Source organism: Aricia agestis, chromosome 20 (genome assembly GCF_905147365.1).
Source record: "Aricia agestis chromosome 20, ilAriAges1.1, whole genome shotgun sequence".
NCBI classification, from domain to species: Eukaryota; Metazoa; Arthropoda; class Insecta; order Lepidoptera; family Lycaenidae; genus Aricia; species Aricia agestis.
Window position 1 is genome coordinate 13,660,416 of NC_056425.1, and position 14,622 is coordinate 13,675,037.

Here is a 14,622-nt window from a genome sequence, read left to right on the forward strand (position 1 = left end):
AAAATAATTTATTTAAAATGTGAACTAAGCCTTATGCTTTCCGCCTGTTGTGACTTGTCCGTTCCATTATATGTGACCATACGAAAAGTCACAAGTCGGAAGTCACGTAATATTACTTTCTTTTACTTTTAAAGTGTTTGTAAATAACCGATAATAGTTATCACAATTTCATTTTTTATACTAAATACTAAACTAATTTTGCAACGTGTCAACAGTAAAAACAGTTGGAGAAAGTATAATAATGCTTACAAAATATGGTCACTTATCTGAACAAATAAACCGTTCCTGAAGAACCATCCAACCTGCGTCCGCGTCTTGTAGCAGATTTTTAACTACTAAATTTAAATTGAAGTTTCTCGATGTACAATGAAATATAGTGCTACCATTTAGTGCCGAAAATATTTTTGTAGTATGTTTATAAAACTAAAAAAAACGGTCACTAAACCGAACATTCCGGCCGGGTTGTTTTTTCATGATTATAATTTTAATTAATTTGTAGTTAAATTATGTTAGATTTTTCAATAACAAGACATTCAATTGATACATTAAGTATTTAAGAATCTAACATATGTTTTTTAAGTAACTTACTTTAAGAAAAAAAATAGTTATTAAAGATTTTGTTACAACTTCTGGGAAGGGGACAGGTGAATTTAATAGGTTTCGGTACTTAAAAACCCTTATAAATCTCATACTAAATAAAATTATATACAAACGTGAATGTATTTTAATAAAAGAAAACTTGTTTATGCTCCTACATAAAAATTACAAAATGTTAGTATGTAATTTTTTACAAATAATCTGTAGCGAAGTCAAGGGACAAGGTAAAAACCAGGGGTACACATTTTTTTGAAAATGCCCACTGCATACTGGCAGAAATATACAGGGTGTAACAAAACTAAGCGAGTCTAACTAGTCCCACTCCCAACTCACACATCCAAAATTGACATTTAATTATAGACTTATACAGGGTTTGAGATAAAGTAATGGCAATGCGGCCTTAGGGGATGTTACATGATGTATTCCTTGTATAGAGTTCACTGAGTAAGTAGCATAAAATAGTTACTTTTTAGGATTCCGTACCCAAAGGGTAAAAACGGGAACCTATTGCTAAGACATCGTTGTATGTCCGTCTGTCTGTCTCCAGGCTGTATCTCAAGAACCGCTATAGCTAGAGTTCTGAAAATTTCACAGACTGTGTATATCTGTTACCGCTATAACAAAAAATACTGAAAACAAAATAAAATAATTATTATTTAAGGGGGGCTCTCATACAACAAACGTGATTTTTTCGGCTTTTTTCGCTCTATATCAATAATGGCTATTGATATAGAGCGAATCAATATTACTTGATCTAAAATCAAGACGTCTACAACTGGAAGCAATGATGCTTTACGACCTTTGTAATATTAAATACGATTGCAATTTCTTAATTAACAAACTGTGCTACAGGGTACCTGTTAGATTGCATTCAAGAAAACAGTATAACTTTTTTGCTACTACATTTAGCCGAACCAACGCAGGTATGCGATCCCCCATTACTCGAATAGTTCGTAACTTTAATAATCATTTCAATGATATAGATATATTTGCTCTCAAACATGCCAAATATAAAAAATGTCTTATAGATAGACTTAAAAATTTACATATTATAAATAATTAAAACCTTGCATTCCTCTTCAATAAATAATTTACAAACATTACACTTACAATTATATACTAAATTTAATTTTACTACTATATTAACTATTATTAACAAACACACTTAACACACAATTGACACACAAATATACCCTTAAATTAGTATATATATAATTTACTCTCTACTTCCTTAATCTCTTTTTTTTCCTATACTAAATTATTCATCTGTGGTCACCGCTGTTGGTTCTACATTTAGTAAATATTATAATTGCATACTTTACTAATATTCATGTAAGACTGTTTGAACACCCCAATATACGAAAATGAAAATGAAAATGGCAAGAGGTAGGCATTTGAATTTTTCACACATTCTTTTGTTAGATGTGTACTTAAATATTTAATAATAATATAAAAATTTAAGGAGGGTTCCCATACAAAAAACACAATTTCTAGCCTATTTTTGCTCTGTATTCGGTATTCGGTATGGAACTCTTCGTGCCCGGTTTTTGGTTTTGTTTGGGCAAATTCATGGCGTTCATTCAGCGCTGCTTCTTTCACTATACACCCTACACAGAAGATACACACCCTGCACAGAAGGTACACACCCTACACAGAAGGTACACACCCTACACAGAAGGTACACACCCTACACAGAAGGTACACACCCTACACAGAAGGTACACACCCTACACAGAAGGTACACACCCTACACAGAAGGTACACACCCTACACAGAAGGTACACACCCTACACAGAAGGTACACACCCTACACAGAAGGTACACACCCTACACAGAAGGTACACACCCTACACAGAAGGTACACACCCTACACAGAAGGTACACACCCTACACAGAAGGTACACACCCTACACAGAAGGTACACACCCTACACAGAAGGTACACACCCTACACAGAAGGTACACACCCTACACAGAAGGTACACACCCTACACAGAAGGTACACACCCTACACAGAAGGTACACACCCTACACAGAAGGTACACACCCTACACAGAAGGTATACACCCTACACAGAAGGTACACACCCTACACAGAAGGTACACACCCTACACAGAAGGTACACACCCTACACAGAAGGTACACACCCTACACAGAAGGTACACACCCTACACAGAAGGTACACACCCTACACAGAAGGTACACACCCTACACAGAAGGTACACACCCTACATGGAAGGTACACACCCTACACAGAAGGTACACACCCTACACAGAAGGTACACACCCTACACAGAAGGTACACACCCTACACAGAAGGTACACACCCTAAAGTAGTATAACTATTTAACTTCTTTAAATTATCCTCTGTATAAATCTACAATTAAATGTCAATTTGCATGCGCTAGTTTTGACTAGTCTCGTCTGGTCTCGTGGACCAGAGTAAAGAATTTGTGTTTGTATAATTAAGGTGATAATAAAATAATAATGTACTTGTCAAACTTCTTGAAATTACAATGCAATACAGGTTTTTATCACTCGTTTATAACTTCAACAATTTGACTGCATAGTAATAAAGTAACAAAAGAAATAAATAAATGCGAGAATGTGTCTGTCTGTCACATATTCATGCTCAAAACGCTGAACTGATTTGGCTGCTGCGATTCTCTGAGTCCCGCGATATAGGCCGTAAGGAAGTTATTATCTCTGAAATATGTAAGGTTTGGATAATTTTTAAATTTTGCGTAACATATACATAATGAGTATTGACTTATGACTTTAAAATCTTCTGTTGGTAGAGTCGAAGAACTTGATACACTCTTTGCACAATTGCCACTTCTACGAGTGCAACAAGCAAGGGCGTCGCCAGCCGATGGCGCAGGGGGGAGGGGGGCAAGTTGACTTTACGTACTACAGTCTACAATTCATACTTTACTCACTCTCTATAAAATGAGAAAAGTAGGTATGAATTGTAGGTAAAGTCGACAGCATTTCACTTGTACTACAAGCCTTACATCTATTACCATATTTTAATATTATAGTGGTCGTTGTTTGCATTATATTTGGCAACTTTTTTAGAGTCTCTAGGGGGCCAGCTGCCCCCCTCCCTGCCCCCCCTTGGCGACGCCCTTGGCAACAAGTACAAGCAAGTACATAGTGGATATTATGGTTTCCATCAGGTGATCCGCTTTCGCGTTTGGCCCCCTTTTTATTTAAAAATACTTTTACAATACGTGTGAATCAAAGAGATTCTTACCCATCTTCATCTTAGATACAAAAGGGCTCAATTACCGGATGTAAGGGCTAATAGATCCCAGTCGTTCTGCGGCTAGATTGAGTCATACACTAGTGTCCGACTGAAGGACGAATCTTAGCCGAAGCCGAAGTCTACAACTATTTGAAGCCGAATTTTTAAAAATTTGTTCCAGATTGGCTCCATGTTTAAGGTTTCAATAATGGAATTACCATGATGTTAAACATTAGCCGTGAAATATAGAGGTAGAAAAACTTGGTCCTTGCTCAGAATTGATTGCAAATCAAAACTTTTCTCGTGATTTAAACCTAACTCTACATCTTTTCAAAATAGAGCCGTGAGAGAAAATAAAGACATACGAATTTTTGATACTTTAAATAGTAAGAGTGCATTCAAATGGTACTTGATATGATGATAACAGTTCTTTCAATGTTGACTTTCATATTTTAGTAGGAAATAAACCATCTGCGAATAATCGTTTTCAGGTTTCTTCTGATCAACGCCAAATATTTGACCGAACTTGGCCGAAAAGAAACCGAAGCCACCACTACGGTCGACTTCAGCTGTAAACTCTATCTAAAGCCGAACATTTTAGCCAAAGGTGGTCGAAGCCGAAGCGGTAATAGCCAGTGGATAGCCACTAGTAAGTAGTGACTATATTGCAGTTTGATTGCGCGCGCGTATAACCTGCGGTCGTTTTAACTAGGGACGGTTTTTGCCGGGTTTGTTGAGCTTTGTGACTTTCTTGAATATTTACTGACCAAGAGCTCTGCTTACTAAACTATATTTTTTTTTTAAATAAAAAAAAAAAACTCTGGAACGAACTGTCATAATATTATGCAGTATTTCCGGACCAATAAGACCTGCAAACCTTCGAGAAGAGAGCGTATTCCATCTTAAAAGGCCGGCACCTGCAACTCTTCTAATGTTGCGAGTGTCCATAGGCAACGGTAGTTGCTTTCCATCAGGTGACCCGTTTGCTCGTTTGTCCCATTATTTTATATAAGTAAAAAAAAAACATTCCTATTTCTTTTATCCACGGGTGACCTCTAACTAAAACAAACGACGTGAGACTGCTCTTGCACTGCGCGAACATTTGTGCACTATAACATTACTCTTGCGTAGCATTGTTTTATAGAAATATATGCAATTCTTATATTAAGTATGTCGATGCTGCATAGACACTATGTCGAAATTTTATTATTGCAATTCGATCTACAGATTTCCTCTTTTCGTCATGCCGACCAAAAATATAATCCCATCATTTAAATTATGTTTGTATGTCGGTAAATCCCGAGGTATGCGTTGGTTTCCGTTTGATAATGTTTGTCTGTTTGTTAATCACCTTGCCACTAGTATTTGACATGGATTAGACGTTATTATTGTAAAATTCTTGAATGAACTGGTAAATAATGTTCAGCTAAACAAAACACGTCATTAATCATTATCTCTATCATCTATGTCAAACATAATATTATTGACATTAAATTAAGTTTATATTTAATTGATGTTAATATCATGAGTCATGACTCATATTCAGCTATCGGAGTTTGTTTTTGAAGTTCGTCACGACTTACGGTAAGTCAACTTGAATAAAGGCCCTTAGCCAAGATGTGTTCGTTAATTTTGCCTTAAATTTATAGTCAATTATAATTTAGTTAATGTTATTGTGTATTTGTCTTCTGACATGTGGCAATCTCTAAAATCTGAGTCTTTTGCAATGACCGATTTAAAATTTGGGCCACTTAGGATTTGAAGTACGTATGTTTCCAAATGTCAAAATGGCCTTTTTGGCATGAAAGTTATTTTTTGCAAATTGCTCGAAAATTATGCCAATTATTCGCAGAGCAACGTATTGAGTTTATTAAGGTTCTTTCATCAAATGCCTTAGAACTTATGTAAGAAACTCTTTAACGGCGAGAATTTCAGGCAATTTTCAAGACATTTTCAATGTTTTTAAAATGTCATAAACATTTTTCTTCACATTACTATGAGTGGAAACATTTTTATGACCGTTAAGAGCAAAATTACGAAAGTATGTAAAGAACGCCTTTATCTTGACTCCGCCATAAGCACTTTCAGGCTTTTTGTTATGACTAAATTGTTTTGAAACTCATAAAATTTGTCTGCTGCTTGCAGTGTAGGCTTAAAAAGTCTTTTTACTCGACTTCTTCTGGGAGACAAAATATTATGAAACTTAGTTTCAATTAAAATTCATGTAAGTAAATGTAAACAATAAATAATAATGAAAACTCTAACAAAAGCAGTTGTTAAATCGGTAGGTGTATTTATTTATACTTAGATCAAAATATTTTAAAACGAAATGTATCATAATATTATGCTTTATAATAATTTATTTAAATAATAATTATTAATTAGCGTAACGTAACAAAGCCTGCTAAAAGTATCGTCGCTACAGGTTTTGCTAGTAAACTGTAAAGTTAACTATATAACTTTCAATATTTACTATTTAGTTTTGCAGTACAAAAACCGACAAGGAATAGCGGCTCGCGGGGCCCCGAGAATCGAGATATTTTACGAACCTACCACAATACAATGCCATATAGTAGAGCTATACAGCCTTGTCTTGCTCTACACATTAATAATAATAAAACTTAAACTATTTGTTTTAATTAGTTTTGACAGCAAATTTAAAAATCAAAAATGTTTCGATTTATGATTTGAATGTACTGGTTTATCCGATAAACCAGTGCATTAAAATCAGTCAAATAAACTTTATCGGCAAGAGTTTACGTATTCATCTGCGCTTTTGATAAGCGAGTACATTAACTAATCAAACAGCGCTTTAAAAAAACAGACTTCAGTCAAAATATCACAGAAATGTTAGTTTATCTGTACTCTGATTTTAATGATCATTACTTTAATTTAATCAAGAGCTTGATAGATAATATATGGGGCTTTTGTCAAAATCTTCATTTAATTACAGTGAAGTCATTATTATTTGTCTCTAAATGCGGCTGTTAACTTTTTAAATTTAAGAGCTCACCTGACTCTAAATATCAAACATCGTCCTTCTCTCTTTACACTCACGCCCGTCTTTCATATGCCAGGTGAAAAAGGACGGCGCGGAATCATCGCCGAGTTAGTTTTACTTGAATAAAAGACGAACTATAATGATTATGAAAAAAGCATTTTGAGCAAATTTAGGTTTTATCAATACCTTTTTAGATATTAAAAAATATTAAAGAAAAGACAGCAAACTTCGAAGATCCAAGCAAAAATGTGTCTCAAACAAGGTTTTTTGTAAAAAAGAAACTATCGAGCATTTTTTGAGTAATCGTGTTTTCGTCTTGAGCATTTAATCTTTATGAACTGAAGTTACTTGTGTCAAAAAATCAGTTTTCTAGACCTTACAGATTTTGAGATCTAGGTTAATGTATGTAGTCAAGTTAGGGTCATATGGGCTCTTAAGTTTTACGTCTTCGGCGTCGTCTCGGCGCGGCGCACCTATGGGGCGTCTAGGCCACTCGTCAATAATTCTTGAAGATAGCTTACTGAATATTATTATACTGTGTCTGTACCGTTGTACAAACGAATAGTTACCGACTTCGCCTTATTTATTTATGTTTCCTCTATTTGTTTAGTAGCTCGTAAAATCTGCTGCAAGTTACCTCAGTCTCTAATAAAAAGTATGGACAGTTCTAAGGGCCTGGGCCCGTACCACGAAACGGTTTTGAGACTCAAACCATCGTACGAGAATGTTGCGTCCTACTTTAACAAACGTGAAATGACGTTGTTAGAGCAGGACGCGGCATTCTCGTCCGATTGTTTGAGTCTCAAAACAATTTCGTAGTAGGCCAGGCCCTAAAAATAGGAAGGAGAGTGTTTTTCTTTTCCACAGATACATACAAAATATTGTAGTAGCGTAGTTTGATGCATGAGTGTGCGTAAGTGTATCAAAGAAGTGTCCTACAGATAAAATTAACCACGAGTTGCATTAAGGGAGTGCCGACAGAAGTAAAAACGAAATAGCAGGAGTATCCATACTATTCCATACTAATATTATAAAATATACAAAAGTGTCTCTGTCTCTCTGTCTGTCTGTTACCTCTTTACGCACAAATCGCTAAACCGATTTTGCTGAAATTTGGTATAAATACTTTTTAGTCCCAGGAAAGGACATAGGATTTTTTTATCCCAGCAAAAAATGTACGGTACCTCTGCGATAAACGAATATTGTCGCAACGGCGTTGCGAGCGTTACGTCACATGTCCTGACGCAAATTTTTACCCACTCTGGAACAAACTGTCACCGGCAGTATTTCCAGACCTATACGACCTGCAAACGTTCAAAAAGAGAGCGTATCTCTTTAAAGGCTGGCAATGCACCTGCAGCTCTTCTGATGTTGCGAGTGTCCATGGGCGACGGTAGTTGTTTTAGGCGACCCGTTTGCTCGTTTGCCCCCTTATTTCATAAAAAAAAACTGAAAAATGTAAAGCACATTTTGATGTGTAACTCACTTCTAAAAAAGTTTTCACTCCAGAAAACAAAATCGCCTTGACTTACAACACATCGTCAAGCGTGTTAGTAAGATGATACCAGAGTCACCTGACACCGCCGTGGTTGAGGCAAAAAACGTGTAGGCCAGGAGCCGGTGCCGGGAGCCCGCGGTTTGTGGCTCTCCGACTATAAGCTACTTTTTAATGAAGATAGCTATTAAAGAAGTCTGTTTGTCTGGTCTTATGTATAGCTCCGAGTGTGGAGAAAACCAGGCCAGTATTCAATAAGGGAGTATTTTTGTATTGATCAAGTATCTATCGCTCTCTCGTCTTCTTCTCTCGTAACCCAGTGGGACGGACGACCATCATGACTGGCGAGAATTCAAGCGCAGGACTTTTCCGGCTGGATCATCTTTCTTGTCAATCAGGCGATTAGCCTGACAGGTTCTGGCCAAGCTTAAATACCATATTATCGCACATATTAAACGTTAAACATAACTTTGCAATGTAAGTCAAATACAGATCACACTGCAGTCGCACCATAAAATATTTAACACCTTCATATTTAAAACGTGTGTTTGAGCCTAGTGCAGATTGCAAGTCACTGGCCTGTGGTGTTCGCTCGCTGGCATGTCTTGCTGGCATACCTCGCTGGCATAACTCGCTGGCATGCCAGTCGTGTGGGGTCCCCTGTCATGTTCATCCTTTATCAGACGATCAGATCATAATTTAATTTAAAAGATTTCACACATCTCAATCAATGATTACAACCTTTTGTAATAGTATGAATATAAGCTGATATTATATTTAAGGTTATCTTTAATCATTCATAATAATTATCGTTACTAATAAGGTAAGGAGATATTCCTTTATTGAAAGATCTATACTTTATTAATATTATATTATATATGCGAAAGTGTGTCTGTCTGATTGTCTGTCACTTCTTCACGACCAAACCGCTAAACCGATTTTTCTGAAATTTGGTATGAAGAAACTTTGAGTCCCGTGAAAGGACATGGGATATTGTCCCAAAAAAATGTACGGCTTTACGAAATATGGCGCAACGGGTGTCATCCAGTCCTATATAAAAATGTTTTATTTCTGAACACAACAAATATTTTCAGAACGTCCTATGTGTTGACTTACCACCGGTTCGGGGAATAACCCGAATATTGTGTGTTAAAACTTTCTGTCTGATTCTGTTTATTCGCTCTTTACTCCTAAACTGGTTATCGTTTAAAGTTTCAAGCACCTAGTTTCTACAAAACTTAAAACTCCGTCAAGATTTTTTAAACCTCATGTGGTAACTTGAATATGATATTAACGAAACATTTAACCTGGTTAATGTTAGTGTTAGTTATTTTTAACCCGAAACCTTACCCGGCGCACATGTTTTACAGAAATAAGATTAAGTTACTGCCTGTTACTGCCTGTTGTAGTTACTGCCTGTTGTAGTTACTGCCTGTTCAACAGGTATACTATCACGCTCAAAACTTGTATTTTTAACCGACTTCAAAAAAGGAGGCTGTCAATTTGACCCTGGATATTATGCACTAGATGACGCCCGCAACTCCGTTGCGCCAAAATTCATTACCGGAACCGTACATTTTTCCGGTACAAAAAGTATATCTCCATACCAAATTTCAGCAAAAACGGTTCAGCGATTTGAGCGTGAAGAGGTAACAGACAGACAGGCACACTTTCGCATTTATAATATTTGTATGGATTTCCCACGTTTTCACAGAAAACCGGCGTGAAACAGCGCTTGTGCTGTGTTCCGCCCTGTGAGTGAGTTTACCGGAGGCCAATCCCCTACTCTATTCCCTTCCCTACCCTCCCCTATTCCCTTCCCTACCCTCCCCTATTCCCTTCCCTACCCTCCCCTATTACCCTATTCCCTCTTAAAAGGCCGGCAACGAACCTGCAGCTCTTCAACGATGTTGCGAGTGTTCATGGGCGACGGAAGTTGCTTTCCATCAGGTGACCCGGTTGCTCGTTTATGTTTTGCCCTTATTTCATAAAAAGAAAACAAAAAAAAACTTCTACATTTTGTGATAGGTACACTTTACGGAAATACTATCACACCTATTGATTTGTGCTTTAACATAGTAAGTAATTGTTATTTATATTATGTAGATGTGTTAAGGTGTGACGAAGCGAGCCCTCACAAAGCTCGGCTTTTAGCTAGTAATATTAGTATGGAACTATGGAAGTATAGTAGTATGGATGTCATATTATTTCTAGAACCGTCCAGTTTTCGTATATGTCAGTTTATTTTAGCGTCTGAACAATAATGTGATAAACAGAGGGTGTACATGTACCTACTTTGCACTTATACCAATCTATTCTGTGCTTATACACGTATTATTGTTATGTTTTTGTTGCTGGCATTACAGCATACTTTTTGCCATAGAAATGAAATAATATTATGTTACGTCAGAAAAATTGATTCGTATGCAGATCTTTTTTGGTCGGGTTATGTAAAGTCCATACATATTATTACTAGTCTGTCTGCTAGGCTATATAGCTTAATCAAATTACGTAGATCCGCCATCTGTCTACGAATCAATTTCTCTCTTATTAATTTTTTTTCAAAATATTTTTTCAGTTCTGTGGACATTTATTCCAAAATATTTTAAAGTTAGAAGCAATTTTAAACTGTGTTCCATGTTCTCAAATAAACCATTTTGTTCCAGATACCCCTCCAGTGACGTGCCAAAAGAAAATTGACAGTGTGGCCTACACAACAAGGTCCGAAATCCAATGTGTCAAGGTACAACCAAACAGACAAGTCATTTAATGAAAATACTTTCCGAGTCACACTTCTATTTTATGCATCATCATACCAAAATAGTACCTTAAGGTACCGGGTACCAAGTACGTGTTTACTTAACTTTCTAATGTCCCTTTGGTACCGGTTTTAAATTGATTTTAATGTTACCATCGACTATCATCAGATTTTTAACACTTATTACTTTTAGATTTATTTCAAGGAAAACGTAGGGTAAGTATAGGTACAAAAATGCAAAAACTAAAAACTAAAAAGTAAAGAATTTACTAGGTTGATTGAAAAACCCAAAGTAATTACCAGAGACCGTGTACTTATATTTTCTCTATGGTATTACTTACTATAATTTAATATTTATTATGATTTCTTAGAAAATATGTTGGTTTTGTTTTTATTAAACTCAGATAATAAATTATTATCTTGTAGTATTTTAAATATGAGATAGATACCTATAGATAGAGTTCAAGTGAAACGTTCTTTAGCGGCATTGTGTACTTTAATTGTGTCAGTCAAATCATGTGACCTAATCGAAAATTGGTAAAAAGGAGGAATAATAGTAGGACCTAATAACAAGGAACTTATATCCGCCTCTTTCCACTGTTTGGTGATTTTTTTCCTGAAGTTTATTTTCACTTTTGCTGGCTCTCCCGGAGTGTGACCCGTTGTTTTTTTTCGAAGTGCACGTAACAGTCTGACCGATTACTAAACTATTTCGATTTGTCAATTATATTCGATGACCGTTTAAATTATATCCATACGAATCTCACCTCTATTCTTGCAGATATAAGTACCATAATCGAATCTCAATAATTTTGTACATATGTATGTATGTTTTCCCATACAGACGTATAATTTGTATAGTATAATGGACTTATTAATTGGTATTTTGACTCGGACGCGTAACGAAACTCTGATCCATCATTTCGAGGATGATTCAGTCGTTTAGGCATTGTTAGGTATTAGACAGGTGGAAGACAGGTTGTTGGAAAAAGATATCTTTTAATTGGGTATCAATTCAGTATATTAATTACGATAAGTAATACATACTAATATGAAATGCAAATGTATGTTTGTAGTTTTCTTCAAACCTGAACTGCTAAACCGTCTTTAATGAGGTAGGGAGATACTTGTAGTCCTAGGAAAGGACGAAGGATAGTTTATCTCGGAAAAGTGTACGGTTCCTGCAACATTAAATCAGGCAATAAACAAATTTCGACACAGTGGGATTGTGAGCAACATCTAATTGATACATAATATAATAAATAATAGTATTTTACAATTTAACCGTTTAACGCCATAGGGCTTTTCTGGGAGATTGTAATTTGTAGAGTACTTAGTTTATATTATTGTCATAATTTAAATCACATCTTGCAGTATTTTTATTATTATATTATTATAATTATTTAAATAGTTTGTCTTAACTTTTATATAATCACTAGCTGTTGCGGGACCCTATTTAAGCGAATGTCTTTATCATAGAAGCTCCAATCTTTAATTTTAGTTCAATCAGTCGAAAATCTAAGAAGATTTAATACAAACTTTCATTCCCTATTTTATCGCCTTAGGGGTGGAATTTATCACAATCTTTTATAAGGAGATGCCTACGTCATAGTAGCTTTATGAATACAAAGTCTCAGCCCTATCGATTTAAAATTGACAAAGTTTGACAAACTTTCATCCCCTATTTTATCCCCTTGGGGGTAGAATTGTTCAAAATTCTTTCGTAGCGGATGCCAACATCATGACATCTACCTTCATGCCAAATTTCAGCCCGATCTGTCCAGTGGTTTGGGCTGTGCGTTGATAGATCAATATGTCAGACAGACAGACCTTTGAGTTATATAATATTACTTATATTTAGATTTATTTGATGACTAACGATGGTGATTATTTGAAAAATAAGCATAATTTCGAAGTGTGACTAATAGAAAAAATATTTTGTAGAAATAATCCAAAAGTAAAAAGATCAAACCATAATAATATTATGACAGTGTCCATCTCAAAGTGTAACGAATGACACCAAAGTGTGCAAGTGAAAACAAATGTGATAATATGACATAACAGTGCAACGGATGACACAAAAGTGTGCCCTACAAGTGTAGTGACACCAAAGTGTAACGAATGACATACAAGTGTAACGGATGACACGCAAATGTGCACTTATGTGATGGTGGAGTGTGAGTGATGTGATGAAGCGCAGCAAGTCGTACACTTGGCTGTCGGGGCTGCTGCGGCCGAAGCAGGAGGAGGAGTGGGGGGCGGGGCCCTGGGTCCGGAGCGAAGTCCTGCAGCATGACAGGTATGTGAAATATTACTTGCTTTTTAACTCCCTACGTCGTTGCGCGGGCCTTGACGGACAAACTATTTTTGTGAATGTGTAGATCTTCGCCTCTGCCCATGACCGACGATATTGCGTATACACGACCATAGGCTATTAGCCAATAGCCCAATGATAAGAGGGATCTTTATTAATCTATAATTAAGTGTAATATTTATGACATTGAATTTACAAGGCTTTCCAAACTTATTTCAAGTACTTCAAAAATAGTCTAGACTCTAGTGATATTGTAGGTTTTAATTTCCTACTGTAATAATAATAATATTATGCTTTTAATAGGATTTCATTTTAGTGGACAAAGTTTTGAAATTATTTACTTTAGCTTTAAAGTTGTTGGATTCGGAATTTAGGGTCAATCTATCTTCGAATTTATCAATGGTAGATTAACCCATCAACACAATCCAACCTTTACAATGAACTCGTCAACACCTTCTGACCTTTCGACCCGATTGTACCGTTCTACAAACGAATTACAACTCTATCACCTTAAAATAGAGCTGTATATCAATTGTACGTTAGTCGTGAGCTTTCAACAATCAAAACCTAATTTATAATATTTAGTGTTATCTTCTATCGGCTTTTTTGTCGATACTTTTTCACATAACTGTACAGTTATAAGGCCCTGAGCACACTCGCAACTTACGAAAATTGGGAAATTTGTTTATCGCTTAGCTTTTGTTCCTATACCTACACCTATTGAATGATATGTTCTTTCCTAGGATTCAAAGTATTTTTATCTCGAATTTCGTCAAAATCACTTCAGCGGCATTGGTGTGCAGATACTTTAAGTCTAGGGAAAGCGTATAAAAATAGTTGTTTTATAATACACGGAAAAAAATACAATTTCGCGTGAAAATAAATTCTGCACTCAAGAAGTAGCGATCAAAATAATAAATACTTACCATAAACTATAGTATTATAGTTTAATAGCTTTATTCAATAGCATTGAATATAGTAATACAGCTTTTATGACCAACAGCGACTACCAAGTGCCATCTGCAGTGTGAATTGAATTGTCTGACCGCAGTTTTAGCCGCAAGTCGCAACCACTGACTGATTTATACGTGGGAGAGCCATGCTTCGGCACGAATGGGCCGGCTCGACCCGATAAATACCACGTTCTCACAGAAAACCGGCGTGAAACAGCGCTTGCGCTGTGTTTCGCCGAGTGAGTGAGTTTACCGGAG